Raw genomic sequence first — 15,328 nt, forward strand, 5'->3', positions numbered from 1 at the left:
TGTCACTGTCCCCAGACTCCAGCGTGAAGCCGCCCAAACGAACAACAAAGCACAAGCAAAAGCCATAATTTAGTTAAACCCCAAAGCTTCCCGCTCCTGCAGCCGGTATTTATACATGAATTATTCGGCCAGGTGCGCATTCGCTGGCTGAAGCTGCCACCTGCTGGTCCCCTCCCGGCTGCTGCGGATCAAGCCGTGAAATCAGGGGAAATGCTCAACAAAATAAATCAGAGACAACCTCGTTTCCCCTCATTCCACCCAGCAAATCATAATTTTAAGAAAGGAAAGTGCAGCAACGGCGGGGGGGGAATGTGATGTAAGAGCAGCATCCTGGGGCAAACAGAGAGTTCTGCTCTGATTTTCTTTCAGGGCACTCAGCAGAGCTGCTGGACCCCCAGGAAGATTTAGGACACATTCTATAAGGCACAGAAATAAAACAGAAAGTCTGTTTGCGGACATGAATCTTCTGCTAGCCAGTTCTGCCTGTAAACTTTTTGTTTAACCCCAATTTAAAAAAAGAGGGGGAAAAAAGGGATGTTAAAAAAAAAAAAACCAGCAGGTGCTTAAAAGTTTCACCATCACGGCAGTAACATCAGCAGCAAAGAATGTCTCTGAGAAGAATGTTCAAGCCAGACATTCCCATTTTAAACACTGATTGCTCCTTAACCATCTTTTCTACATATTTTTGGATAATCTCCCTCCTCTCCTGCAGTGCAGAGAGAGATAAGGGCATTTTCTTGCACTCCAGATGCACAAAAATGATAAAAATAAAAGGGGAAAAAAAGAAAAAGGGCTTTCCTTTTGGAGCGCTCAGCTGTGAAAACTCCCCACTCTCAGTGTCTGGAGCTCTCACTGGGTGACTTTTAATTGTGTTTAATCGAGGTACAGAAACCAGCCAGAACTGAACTTGACGATTCTGGTGCAAGAACCAATGAAGGCATTTAATTTTCCATTTAATTCTCCCCTTTGTTCACCTGTCAACAGCTCTGCTCACTCTGCAGTTATTTATTTTCCACACAATTTCACCTCTGAAGGTGCTTTGAGCCAGGGAAAGACTAATGAGGGAAGTTTACCCTGCCGGGAAGTCTGGCCTCAGGAATCCTCACCTGCAACGTGAGCTGGGCCTGCCAGAATTCATTCAGCTCCTGCTCTCTCCTGCAGTGCCAGTCCTGTAACCCTGCATGACCCAAATCTCAAAAAAATCTGATTAAATTCAATTATTACACCCCTTGTGCGAGGTATAGAAACCACAGTTGTGGCTATCTCAGTTTAAATGCTCATTTTCACTGTCAGGTGGATTTTTTGTTGGAATACTCAACATCTGCAGGGAGAATTTGGGGGTTTCCCCTCACACAAAATGCTGAATAAGTAAAAAACCAATAAAAAAGATTGCAAGAAAGCTGGTCTAAATGATTTCATTTTTTTCCCCACTAGAAAACATCATTTTTAGCAAAAAAACACAAATTGCAGGATGTCCCTAAATCAGTCTTTCCATAATCTATAACGTGTCAGATTTACAGGGATACCAGAAAATGAAAAATGACAAAGCACCTGGTCAAAAGTGGAAATAACTTCTGTAGGCATTAAAAATCAGGGGTTTTTCCTTGTAATTCCATGCCTTTATGTCACTGAAAAGTATCAACATCCAAGTAAAATCCCAGACATCCACTGGAATCCAGATTCTCTTTGGATGATGCTGTGACCTGTCCACTTTCACACCAGCACTGGTTGTAGCTGCAATTGTCACATTTTGGGAGACCTAAACCCAAATATTAAGACATATTTGTGGTTGTTTTTTGGGTCTTTTTCTTTTCCTGTTAGACAAGGCCATAGAAAGGATTTTAAGTTGTTTTTCTCTTTACAGAAGGGCAGAATTTTCCTGTGGGGACAGAGCCCCCCGTGGTTTGGATCACACATTCAACAACATTAAAATCATTTCTTCCCTCCCAGCTGCAGGCAGTGAGTTTGAGTGCCTCACAAATGCAGGCAGGCTGTGGCCAGGTGAATAAATTCAGGAAGAATTCAGGTTTTCAGGAAGAATTTGCCAAGCATGGGAAACACTTGGCTGTTGAGCACCAATTTGCCATGCCTGGCATCCTCTCCACTCCTGGGCAAGCCAGCACCTCGTGCTCACCTGCGGAGAGGATGGAGCAGAGCAGCCTTTCCTCACATCCTGCCATGGAAAAGGGGAAATTCCCCAAATCCTGACAGGCAGCAAAAGAAACTCAGTGTGTTTTCAGCAGTAATTAATTTATCTGCAACCTTTGGAAGGCACGAGGTCAGGGCACAGATACCTGCGTTCTGCTGAAGGCTCTCCAAAATTTGCATGGAGTTTTCTGTTCTGATAACATCGGAGAAAAAAAACCAAAACCAAAACAAATCAGATTGTGCTGTTTCAACCATCAGTTGCTGCAAGCGAGGTAAACGTGGACTTTCCCAGCTAAACCTCTCGATATCGTAAAAATATTGTGACTCATTTATTCTGATGTTTCCTCTGGCTTTGTAACTTATAAATGAAACATCAGGAGCAAATACACAAATGAGCTGAGGTGCTGAATATTTTCATATAAGGAAAAATGTTGTTTTCAGTTTCCCTTCCAAGCTTTGTCAACACTCGATGGATTTTCTCAGCAGCCGCAGCAAATGGAACGTTTCAGCCCTTGCAGTGAGGCAGGAAGAGCCAAAGCACAGCAATAAATCCCATCCTGCCATTAAACCACTGAATACTCAGAAAATGAATGAGCTTTTTGATTTTCGGTATGAAAAAAAAAGGAAAAAAAGGCAAACCCAACTCAAAGAAACAAAATAAAGCCAACCAAACCCAAATTCACAGAGCATCCAGGTCGGGGTTCAGGGATGAAGGGTCCCTGCTGTTCCCACTCTTGGTGGAAATGGGTTTTGGAATATCACTAAATATGTGCATCTTTCTGAATGTTTATCACAGAGTTTAACAATACCCAGAAAATCTGGGGCAAAAATCCTGCTCGTTGTGAAAACCAGTCCCTTACAAGACATTAGAAAATGGTGCCGCTGAAATTCTTTTCTCACGTAGCCACATACAATAAAACACCTAAATTTTCAAAATCCCTTTGCTCCTGTGACACAGACCATTCCTTTCCACAGAGACCTCAATCACAGTCAATTCTTTTTCGTGCATTTTAACCCTGCTGACAACAAATTCCATCTTGCAGCCCTTGAGGAGCTTGACGAGTCAGCGCTGCCGCTTTCCCCTGCGCGCTTACAGGGACCGAGAGGCTGAAAGATGAAGGCACCAAATCCTGTTTTGCATTTCCATTAAGGCTGGGCATCGTTAAATGTGAGACAGGATGAAAGCCTGCCCTGGTCCCGAGTGTGAACAGAATGCTTCAGGGATGACTGGCTGTGGTTTAAGTGATTTGACTGCAGTCACGCAGAGATTTGAGCCAGATGCCACCACAGCCACCTCTCAAACCCTGGCACAAAGCTCCTCCTCGGTAGGCAATGAGCAAATCAGAATTAGCTCCAAAAGCTTCAAAGTCCTGGCCCCATCCTCTGTAACCAGCAGAGATTCCTGATTTATGTCCTGCCTTGACTACTTTGGGAGAAAACTTCAAAGAAAGCTTTCCAGGAAAACAAGATTTGGGAAAAGACAGAGCCAAGCATGGCTGGACCCTAGAAATCTGCTGAAGAAGTTAATTCATTAATTAAACCTAGTTTCAAATCTCTACCATCCTCCTACCTGCAATTCCTCTCCAGCACCAGCTCCCAAATAAGGGGAGACTTTGGCTGTTCCCTGTATTTTCTGAGGGAGAACAGTGAATTAAACCTCCAATAACACTGACACAGCGCCCAGGGCCACGCAAAAATAATCCCATTTTGGAGCTTTTGCACAAACATTCATCCTGTTACCAGAAGAGAATCCTGCAGGTAATTAACTCAGCCTGACAGGGCTCAGCAAGGCAGGACACAACGTGTTTTATGGGGACCACTGCATTTTTCTGCCTGGGCCCTGTTTTATGGGGACCATTCCTTTTTTCTGACCCTTTGGATGTGGCTCCAGGCAGGAGCAGCCTCATGCTCCTGACTCACCCTGAAATCCACCACTTGTCCTACAGGAAAAGTAGGATTTGCTCAATCCCTCAGGAGCAAATTAACAACTCTCTGAGAGAAGGGGGTGAAAAACTGAAATATCTCTGTGTTTCTTCATTGCCAGGTCTGAGGTGCCAAGATTTTTTATCTTTTTCCTCCTCCCCCCCCCCCCCACTTCCAACTGTTCTGATTTCTCTTCAAATTTTTGGCATTTAACGTTTATCTTCAAGAAGCAGCACCTGCAATCAAGTGGGTAAGAGTATTTCTCTAATTAATTTTAAAAAGGCCAATCCAGGGACTTCAGCTGCAGGGAAGGACTTGCAAACACAAGCCTGAGTGTGCTTGAGATTTAATAGACTACAAATATGAAAACACTGAGGTTTATTTAATCCTGCTAATCTCAGGGCAGTCTTTGAGGATCAGATTGGGGACTTTTGAATATTTAAGCCAATGAAATGCAGAATAACTGGGCACACAGTTTCCTGCAGAAAATTTCATTCAGCACAAAATTTAGAGCATCCAGCACTCACTGGAGCTCAAGTATGTTGAATACTGGAAAAATCTTGAGGTTTTGGTGGTTCTTAGGCATAAATCCTACATAAATCTTGAGCTGTACTTTCTGGACCAGGCCAAAACTGAGGTGGAAAGGGATGGAGAGGGACTGGGAAACAATCCCAGTGCTGCTGGGGGTCACTGCTCTCCAGCTGGGCAAGTCCCTTCTTGCTTTGCACAGGTGGAAAACTTGTCCCAGGTATTTGCTCCTCCTTCAGCTCTGACTTTTTGTCCTGGAATTATAGGAATGATAACAAAGAACCTGCACATTTAGCCTGGCAATTGGCATTTCTCTCACTGGGTAAATATTTAATTCTTTCCCTTTTTTTTTAGCCAAGATCCCCTTGTGTGAGCTGTGTTTTCCATTAGCCTCTTAACCCTGGATAAAGAGGAGCAAATTCCAAGCAGCAGCTGTATTTTTGCATTTTCTCATTTCCCTACCCAAACTTTCCCTCAGCCAGTTGCATATCCTAGAAAATTGCATCATCTTTCACCTCAGCTCCTCGATAAATGTAATTTTTTGGGAACAAGATGCTGCTTCCTGCAGGAACTCAGCACTCATTCCATGTGTATTGGCTCAGTTAGCAAAGCCCTGCTGGAATCAGTGATTCCCTAATTTAAACAGCTCAGTCTGTGCTTTGACAAGACAGTTATGAACCTTTTTCACGAGAATTAAACTTTTTCTTGTGGGTATTTCTGTCCTCTGGCCAGCATGGCCCTAAAAACCTCAGGTATTGAGGAGTTGTGTTCCAATCTTTCTGTGCCTCAGGTAAAAATTATGCTAAAAATGGTAAAAAAACTGTGATTTGAAAGAGTTTAGATCTTTTAGGGGCAGAAACTTTAGGGACAGCAGCTCCAGCAGAAGGAAATGGTGCTGAATTCACCCAGCCCTCGAGGAAGGATGAGATGCAGGTTTGTAGCCATGGAGAAATTAGGTCAGACTCCACAAGCCCCAAAGTGATTTATGCTAATGAAATATTAACTCCCAGCAAGGGGGGAAGATGTTGGCACTTTCATGGGAACTGAGTGCTCGAGAATAATAAATAAAAAACCAAACACGTGGCAAGAAACCAACCCAAACAATGCCCAGGTCAGACTGGTTTGGTCAGAGAGGCTGATCCTCAAAAGCTGACAGAGCAATCATTTATTCGCTCATGGCTCAAGCAAATGACAGGAACTGCAGCGAGAATAATCCCAGGAAAGCTCTCCTGTAGCAAATAAATCCATTTCTGTAAAACACAACTATTTAAGGGCAGCAATCTGGCTTTGGTGAGATCCCTTCTCCTTACATTTTGGGCTTCAGCTCAATGAAACAAAGCTCTGCCTTTTAAAACTGTGTCACAACAGAGCTGGGCACACACAAGCCTCAGAGATTCATTTATCCCACTACAAAGGAATTTAATGCCTCTGAATACATTTCTCAGCCTTGCTGATTACCAGGATGTACTTCCTTATTTTGAGGTAAATGCCAGCTGTCACAATTACCAAAGAAAACCAAAAAGGCCATAAAATACACAACATTTAGCAAATCAAATAACTCAGCAAGCTCGGAAGCTTTGCAGGGTTCTGCTCTTATTCAGAGTTATTATGCAGACACCAGCACAGGTCAAATTTCAGAATTAACTGTTAATTTTGGATACCATTAATTTGAATATTGACCTTAAGAGTGGGGGTTTTTTGGGTGGTTTTTTTTTTTTTCCTGCATCCTCTCAGACCACCCAGATTCAATTCCATTTCTACAGAAAAATATTTTGGGTCTGCTTTGAAATCAATCAAAATTACTTCTCCGTGTGCACAGCGACTGCTTGAGGTCGAGGATAAAGAATAACAATATTTTTACTCCTTTTCAGGCAAAGTGCAATAATTTTCCAAGCACTGACAACAATCCTGACTTTTCCCATCCCTGCAGGAGCAGATTTGGGGAACCCTCACCTGGTTTTCCCCACCTGCAGCACAAATCTACAAATCCCTGGTTTCCGTGGCTTTTTTCTGTCCCCATGTCCAACCACACGCTGAATAAGCAGCATTTTTATGCCTCTATAAAATAATTTGTCCCCATTTTCCTGCAGCCATGGCAGGGCTGAATTAACTGACCTCAGTGGGAGTCGTTTCCCTGATGCTGAAGGAATTTGGATGAAGGCCACTGGCAGTGAAAGAGAATCTGGGTGTATGGGAAAAGGGCTCCGAAACCTGACCTCAGATTAAACCCCATTGTTGTTTGTGACTTCCAATGTATTTGTTCTGAGGGGTAAAATGGATTTAGGGCCTTTCTTTTCTCCTCCCTACTTGTGTATGGCTTTAATTATTAACCCTAAATAAGCAAATGTTCATGTTGCCAACCTGTAGTTAATACAGAGCAGTTGCAATTTGGCCCATGTTAATTCTGGTTTCATTCAGCTGCCCTGGCTGAATGACAGGCTCCAGACTCCCTGACATGCAGATATTTAGGAACATTGCTTACGTGGGGTTTTGCTTTGGGATCAGAGGTTTGCTGAGGATTGGGCTGTAGAAACATGAAGTTTCTAGCAAACACCATCAATGAATATTACAAATGGTTCAAATCCCCTTCAAAGAAGAAATTCAGCATCAAGGGACTGAATTATACAGAAATAAATTGTGAATAATTGAAATATTTCCTTCACAGCCCACTGTGGAAGTCCTGCTTTAACCCAGGCACCTTGGAGCTTATACACAATACAAAGAATTTGCATTTTGGTGTTTTCTCCCCTCTTTCCTTGCTGCCCTGAGAGTGATTCGGTGGAGAATCGCCACATTTTTTGTTCCTGCCAGAACTGGGTCTCTGTCAGGTGCTCAGATATTCAGGCACCACATCTCTTTGCACAGCAAACTCAATACCAGCTCGATTCCCAAAGCTGCTGCACCCAGGAGCTCCATGGAATATTTGACCCCCAGGAACAAAAAGGTGTGAGGGACCCAGCTCAGACTGCACAAGCTCATGGTCAATGTCAGGCCAGCACCGAAATTCTTGACTCAAGTGCTTCCCTGAATCCCTGCCAGGCCAGAGACAGCCACGGGATAAAACACGGCACAGAGGAACCTCCCGTCCTTGTGTGACATTCTCCACCAGATCCCCACCAGCTCTGAGACTGGGCAGAAAATGAGAGAAAATGGGTTAAGAAGCACTGTTCAACCACCTCAACCCAGGCAGAACAGGAATGGAGGGAGAGGACTTGCAAATAAAAGAGAACTGCATGGAAATAATGGGAAAATCCAGGGGCTTGGGGCCCAAATTCCCCATTTTGTCCACGTGCAATAAGTCCCTTCTCAAGAGGAGCACGGAAAGCTCTTTGAGCAGCAGCAGCCCCTGGAGAGAAGAGCAGATCCCGGGTGCTGGGGTCTGTCGGGGGCAGGAATTAAAAGGTGAGGGAGATGTGATTGTGCAAGAGTTGGAAGGGCCCTGTGTTTGGCCTGGCTGCCGGCCACCTCATTGTATTTCAGTAACAAAGCAGATAAACGATCCTTAAAAACACCCAACTGTAAAGAGAGAAGCTCAAGCACCCAGACTCCAAAAAATACCTGGTTTTGTGGCTCTGGCTCCCAAAACATTAACCCTGAGCATCCTAAAGCTGAGTCTATCCTCTGCTGAACCAGGAAACGGCTTCGGCTTTACTGAGACCTGGATTTGGTGTGGACGGGTCTGACCTGAGCTCACACCCCACGAGCTGCAGGGACACCAAAAGGGACATTTCCCATGCCATGGGGTCCTGGTGTTTTCTGCAATTCTCTCATTTCAATCCCACTTTCTATGGGTCCTTTGAGATGAGCAGTTTCACCTGAGCTCTCACCTGAGCCCTTTTAGTACCTGAAACCAGCCCCATTTTCTGCACTGTCCCTTCCACCTCCTTTTGTCACAGCTGCCACTGGAGCTGTCAGGAACCAGCACAAATGTTTGAGACATCGGCTTTGCAAGGAGGGAAAAGCAATAAAAATTCTATTTCTGCCGTGTTCTGCGCATTTTAAACCAGCACTGGGAGCACAGGGAGGTCCTCACACATCATCCTCGTACATCAGATTTGTTTCAGCATTACATTTCCACGCCCTCTCCTCTATTTCCCTTTATGCTGAGTTCTTGTGGAACCTGATGTGGGGGTTTTTTGCAGCCCAGGGTTTCCTTTGGTCAGATTCCCAGCACCATCTAGTGACACAACCTGGGATATAAAAACAGCATTTTATCTTGCTCCCTCTCGATTTCCTTGACCTGGTTTTGCTTTTTACTCATCACAAATTAAAATTCAGTTTCATTTTTACAAAAATATTTTACAACATGTCTCAAAACCGAACCTAATTATTGCATTTTTTTTCCCCTCTGCTTTCTCCTCCAATCTCCTTCAACCCAAATAACAGCAGAGAAATTCCCAAAAGAGTTCAGGCAGCCTAAAAAAATCTGCATTTCAGAAGGGAGAGAAAGTGCTGCGCTTGGAAATCCCTTCACCCTGGTGCCTCGTGGCTGCAGTTGATGCTGGCACTCCCCAGCTGAAGGTTATTTGTTTGAAAGAGGAACCATCTGGGCCTTTCAGAGCACAGCCAGCTTGCAAATATCATATTAAAATTTATTTCAGACTTCTTCAGTGCACACACAAATGGATGTGGCCAATTCCTCCGCACAAATGCCTGGTTTTCATCTTGGAAGCAAAACCCCCAGAAGCCCCATGGGTTTAATTCCCATTTTTTCTGTCTCCATGCAGCCAGTCCAGCCTGAGGGAAAGTACCCCTTGTTCCTCCATCCTCACTCATTTCTGCACTCAGGACCTAAATGCACTTTGTTTCTAGAGGAGTCAGGATGAAGGGATGAAAAATAATGCCAAGAAGAAACATCCCTGAGCCCTGTCCTGGGGAGGTGGAACTCTGAGCATTCCCATTAAAATTTAACAGGAATGTGGCCCCAGGACTCGGCAGAACAAAACATCTTAAACCACTTGGTTCCCTCCCTGGCTGCTAAAAATAATTGTGCCTGGCCTGGTAAACATTTAGATTTCCAGGGGACAGTGAGGTAACGGGACACGCATGGAGAGCCAGACTCTGCAAGCCCCAGCACTGGAGGAAGGGCAGCTTTACCATGGAATAATCATGGAATAACCATCCCTGCCCCTGCAGGAACAAGGAAATCTCCCCACCTGCAGCCAGGGAAGGATGAAGAGCTCAGGAAAATAGAGGGGAAATGAAAAGGGATTCCCTGGTCACTGAAACAACAGCAAGTCCAACCATCCCAGAAGGTGGGAGCCCACCAGGCTGCAAACGCAGAGCAATTCCTGTAACTCAGCCCCCTCCAACACCACCAAATCTAAATTATTCCTCTCCAGAGTTCAGCAAAGGCCTTGCTGCCAGCCACCAGCAGGTTTTACTTTGTCAGCTGCTTCCAACAGCAGCCTGGGATGAATTCTCCTCTCCATCCCACGTTTTAGGTGCTCTGGGATAACAACCACACTCTGCTGAGAACCCAGCACTGACCAGAGAAAGCACAGACAGGCTGCCTTTGAAACAGAGCAGGTGGCTCCTAAAGGTTTGCTTTGGCAAAGGAAGCAGAAGGGGAAAACAAGGCAAAACATCTGAAACAAGGGAAGCATCTGAAATTTTTTTTTGCCTGAATAAAAAACTTCCTTAGGGATAAATGGGTTAAAGTGAGGAGCACCCAAAGGGAGAAACATCACAATGCTCCAATAACAATAAGATTGATCCTTTTTATCTTTCCATCCCTATTAGGCCTCTAAATTTTAACTTTTACCTGGGTATTTGTGCAGGTGTAGACTGGTGAAAACCTGTGCAGGAAAAGTGATGAATAAAGAAGTTGGTCCCGTATTTTTTGGAAAGCTGGGAAGTGCTGCACATCCTTTGGGATCATGTGACCTATCCCATTTGGGATGAGGTGTTAATTCCGTGCCGGATCTGTCAGGTCCATGGCACGGAACACCCAGCGCTGGCAGCTCCCCGTGCCCAGGGGAGGTCACTGTTGCTGCACAGAATGGCTCCGACGGGGCAGTTCCAGGTTTAGCAGCGCACTTGGAATGTGGAACACCGTCAAACCCCTCCTACAGCAGCTCAGGTTCCTTTCCTTCCTCATCTTTCCTGAAATACCCCAAAAACCAAGCCCACAACCACATAATTCTGAGTGGAGGCTGATAATTCTCAGGGATGCACCAAGAGCAAACCAAATCCCATCCCCAGGTGCCTCAAGGCATCAAAAATGGGCAGATTGAAATAATTTCTTCACCTTTAATCACCTGCAATTCAAGACCACACTGCTTGGAAGTCAGCAACAATTAACTGCACCGGATCATTGCATAAAAATTAGGGAATTATGTCACAGAGGAGAGGAGCTTTGCTTGTCCTGGGCTGAAGAGGGGAAAACAGCCTGGAAAATGTCTTGATTCCCCTCTGAGGGGGACAAAGCCAACCCAGCAGCCCCACACAAGAGGAATTTCCTCACGGTGGAACGTTTCAGGGAGGTGAAAATCGTCTGAACTTGCCATCCTTGCCATGGCCAGGGAGCTCTGGATCCAAGGAAAACATTTGGAGGTAACCATGGAGCACCATGATGGATGAGTCAGAGGCAGGAAATTCTTGGAAATGAAACAATGGAGATCGAGCAGAAAGGGACAATGACAGTGTCAGCTCCACCTCTGGGGTGAAGGGGCTGGAAAAATCCTGAGGGAGCTGGGAAAGGGGCTGAGCCTGGAGCAAAGGAGGCTCAGGGGGGACCTTGTGGCTCTGCACAAGTCCCTGACAGGAGGAGACAGCCGGGGGGGATTTGGGATCTTATCCCAGGCAACAGGGACAGGGTGACAGGGAACGGCCTCAGGCTGGGCCAGGGGAGGCTCAGGTTGGACAGCAGCAGGAATTTCCTCCTGGAAAGGGAGGTCAGGCCTTGGAACTGCCCAGAGAGGTTTGGAGTCCCCGTCCCTGGAGGTGGCACTCAGTGCTCTGGGCCGGGGACAAGGTGGGGACTGGGCAGAGCTTGGACTCGCTGACCCTGGAGGGCTTTTCCAACCTCAGTGATGCTGGAATTCACCACAGCTGTGCCCTCTATGCTCTCCTGCCTTCAGCAGGGATTTTCAGCTCCCCCAGTGAAGCCTTTGTTTCGTTGTGAAGCATCACCCAGCACAGGACACTGTCCCCAGGCAGCCCAGGTGACCCCATGCCAGTCCCAGTGGAGGTGATTAATCAGGTGGATGTTTGCTCTGAGAGCGTGTGACAAACCCAGCAGCGATGTCCCCAGCCCCTGTCACCGCCAGCATGGGAATTGTCACACATTGCAGCACTTCCCATTGAGGGCATGCAAATGGAGCCTCCAAAACACAGCTCTGCTTCCCAGGGGAGAGGCTCCGAGGGGAAAATCCACCCGTATCCCACTCCAGTTCCTAATTGTATAAAACTTCATTATTCGGCCTTTTAAATACCGCTCACCCGTTTAGCTCAGGATGTATTTACACAGGACTGTGTTCACCTTTAAATGCACAATTTTCTTCAAAGATGAGCTTTAAAATCTCTCTTGATATTTTGTTTGTCACCTCATTGCTGAAAGCACATGCAGGGCAAAGCCTCATTAGTGCAAATTAAACCCACCCCCTCCCAACACGCAAAAGAGGATTTTAAGAAAGGAAACCTTTTGCAACAAAGGGTTTTCAGTCAAGTGAGTTCAGAGCTGGCATCCAAAGGAAGAGACAGACAAACACCTACCCCAGCAAACGCTGTTAAAGTGGGTGTGTGCACGGAAACATGTAGGAACAAGGGAGGAGGGAGAGGATTCACCCTCCATCCAAAGATAGAAAAGGAGCTCAACCCATGGGCAGCACAACCTGAAAGTTCACATGGAGAGAGGTTTTGCAGAGCTGCCCATCACAAATCACTTAACTACAGGGGTTTTTTCACTAGGAACTTCAGAGGGCGATGGCCATTTCTGCTGAAAATATTACAGCAGGAATCAGAATCCCTACATCAGGGTATCAGTCATTAATCAGGATATCAGTATATGTACAAAGGAGAAGAAATTCCCCCCCAGCACGAAAACCTGGCACGTGATTTTTCCAAAGCTGTGCTTTGACCTCACCCCCTGCCCCAGGTGACTGTCGCTGAAGACCCTCACCCAATCATATCCTCATTTCTTACACCTTCAGTGCTTGAAACTTCCTCCCTTTCTGAGAATTCATAGCACACAGTAGGTTAAAAAAAGCAGGAATCGCTAAAACTGTGGGAGATAATGAAAATATTCCACACTCTTGGGTAGAAAACCCTTCCCCAGCCCAGGTTTCACTGGGGAATAAACTGAATAGTTCTGTCCACAGCTGTGGAAATCGGGAGGCACCGACTGAAACAGCATCTACAAATCCTAGAAAGTCATATTTGGGATCTCTGTGTGCTGGCTGTGCAAGCTGGAACCTGCCCTGCCTGGGAGGATAAAAGAGGACATGATGCAGCATTATTAGAGGGTCCAAATTGAAAATTGCTGTTGAACAGATGGGGACGGAGCTGGAGGTGGACAGCTCATCGCCAGCAGTGCCTGTTTACAGAATGAGACTCATGAGAGCTGCTTGAAATTAGAGCAACAAAGGATTCACTTGAAAAGTCAGGTGCCTGTTGAGGTTGGAGAAACAGGAGAACCACAGGATTCCCAGTTAAACAAATACAAAGCTTTGGAGACCTTGCAGTGTCCACATTCCAAGGGGTTTGTGGCTAGATTTGAAAATCTGCTTCCCTTCCCATGGCAGGTTTTGGTCCTCTCTGTACCAAACCCAGGCCAATTCCTGCTTTACTGTGAATGTAATCACAAGTTATAATCAGGCAGCTAAAACCCATCCAAGATATGGGCTGGAGGATGGAGGAGAACAGAAAGATGAGGAATCTCTGATGCCATTTACTGCCCAATAAATGCAGTGAGTCACTGCAGCAACTTCCTGTTTGCAGGAGGCCAAATTCTCCCACCTCTGCAAGTGGTGAGGAGCTCCTGAACTGGTGCCTCATGCTGCAGATTTGCACAGGGTATTTACAGGGTGACACAGCATTTCATGGTACTGAGGGGCTGGGCCCTGCCTCCAGCTTGTCCTGGACTCGTGCAATCGATAAAGTAAAGCAGGTGAAATGGAAGGAAAATACTTAAAAACAGAGCAGGAGGTGTCCTTAGTGAGAACCAGGCACCCTTTGTGGCCATCTCCGTGTCAGACAGGCACAGCACAGCTCAAAAAGTGAAAAGGTTCTTTAACAAATCCCTTCCCCTTGAACAAACTGAGCAATAAACTGGGATATTGGCTCACTGGGCCTTTAATCCCTGACCTACAGAGCCCTGGGATTTCCCAGGCATAGGAGAGGGCTGCCCTTGGAAGGTGAAATCCTGGCTCCAGCCACGCCTCTCCCTTATCCATTCATGTTGCCAGCTCCAGGTGCAGCTCCATTAATTGACACCAATCATCTGTGGGGCAGGGAGCCAGGGAACAGCCACTGCAATGCAGAGCAGCTGCTGATTCCCTGCTTGTTCTACAAGCACCAAATCTCCTTTGATCAATACCTGAATAATCCTTTCAACACCCCCGAGGCTGCAGTTGCTGCTCCCAGTGCAGGGAAAGCAGGAGACAGGGGATGGGGCAGGTCAGGGAGAGAGAGGAGTCACGGCCCAGCTGAAATGGTAACACAAATGTGATCCTGTGCTTTTAGATCTGCCCCAGAAAGTCTGGCTGCTCTCTGCTCACGCTGATGGCACAGGTGATATTGCTCGGGATTAGATCCGGAACGCTTTCCAGGACACAGCCAAGGAAGAAGATGCATGTGATAACATCGTAATCCTTCTTTCAATCTAGGTACTTAAGAGAAATATCTGCTTGTGCGGTTGAAATGGCACAGCCCACACGGCGAAATGCATTTCCCAGGGACATGGGAACAGAGGTTAGATCTGATACTGGGATCTCCTGGTGACAAGGAAATAGATCTCCTACAAGAAGTGTCCCCATTTGTCCTGGTTTGACCCCTGTGGCACCAAGTACCCCCCAGTGACCAGCTCACCCCCTCTCCCTGGTGGGACGGGGAGAGAATGTAAAAAAAATCATGGGTTGAGGTAAGAACAGGTTGATAAATGAAATAATTGAATGAAAATGAGAGAGGGGGAAAAGAGAGAAATAAACCCCAATTAAAACAATAAACACAAAGCAGGCTCCCACCAGCTGCTGCCCTGAAATTGGTGCCTCAATCCCCTAATTTAAATACTGGGTGTGAAAAACGAGGTTCACTCTTTGTAAAATTTGAAGGAAAGTTTAATAAAAGGGACAATTAGGAGACAACAGCAAAAGGGGCGGTACGGCCGGGTGCTTCGGCACAGAGCCAAAGGCACACCTCTACATCCAAAAGATCGGCTTTAAAAGTCCATCGCTTATTTCGTATTCATCACCATCATGCATCATTCATTAATTCTTTGGAGTTGCTGAGTATCATCTTATCAGTCTTATCCTTTTCCTTGGCTCCATTCCGTCTGCTTTCGGGTTTTTTTTTTCTTCTGGTAAGATTTTCCAGGAATGTGAAGCCCCCCCCCCCCCCCCAAACTGACCACCCAAACTGCAGCCATTCTACAGCATTACATCACAGAACCCAGGCAAAGCTTTTCTAACATTAATGAACATGAAAAAAAAAAAAAATCACAATCCATTCATAACAATTCTGGAACACGCGAAAAGCCAACATCACAAAACCATTGATAATAGAGGGATCG

Source organism: Corvus hawaiiensis, chromosome 25, assembly GCF_020740725.1.
Source record: "Corvus hawaiiensis isolate bCorHaw1 chromosome 25, bCorHaw1.pri.cur, whole genome shotgun sequence".
Lineage (NCBI taxonomy): Eukaryota > Metazoa > Chordata > Aves > Passeriformes > Corvidae > Corvus > Corvus hawaiiensis.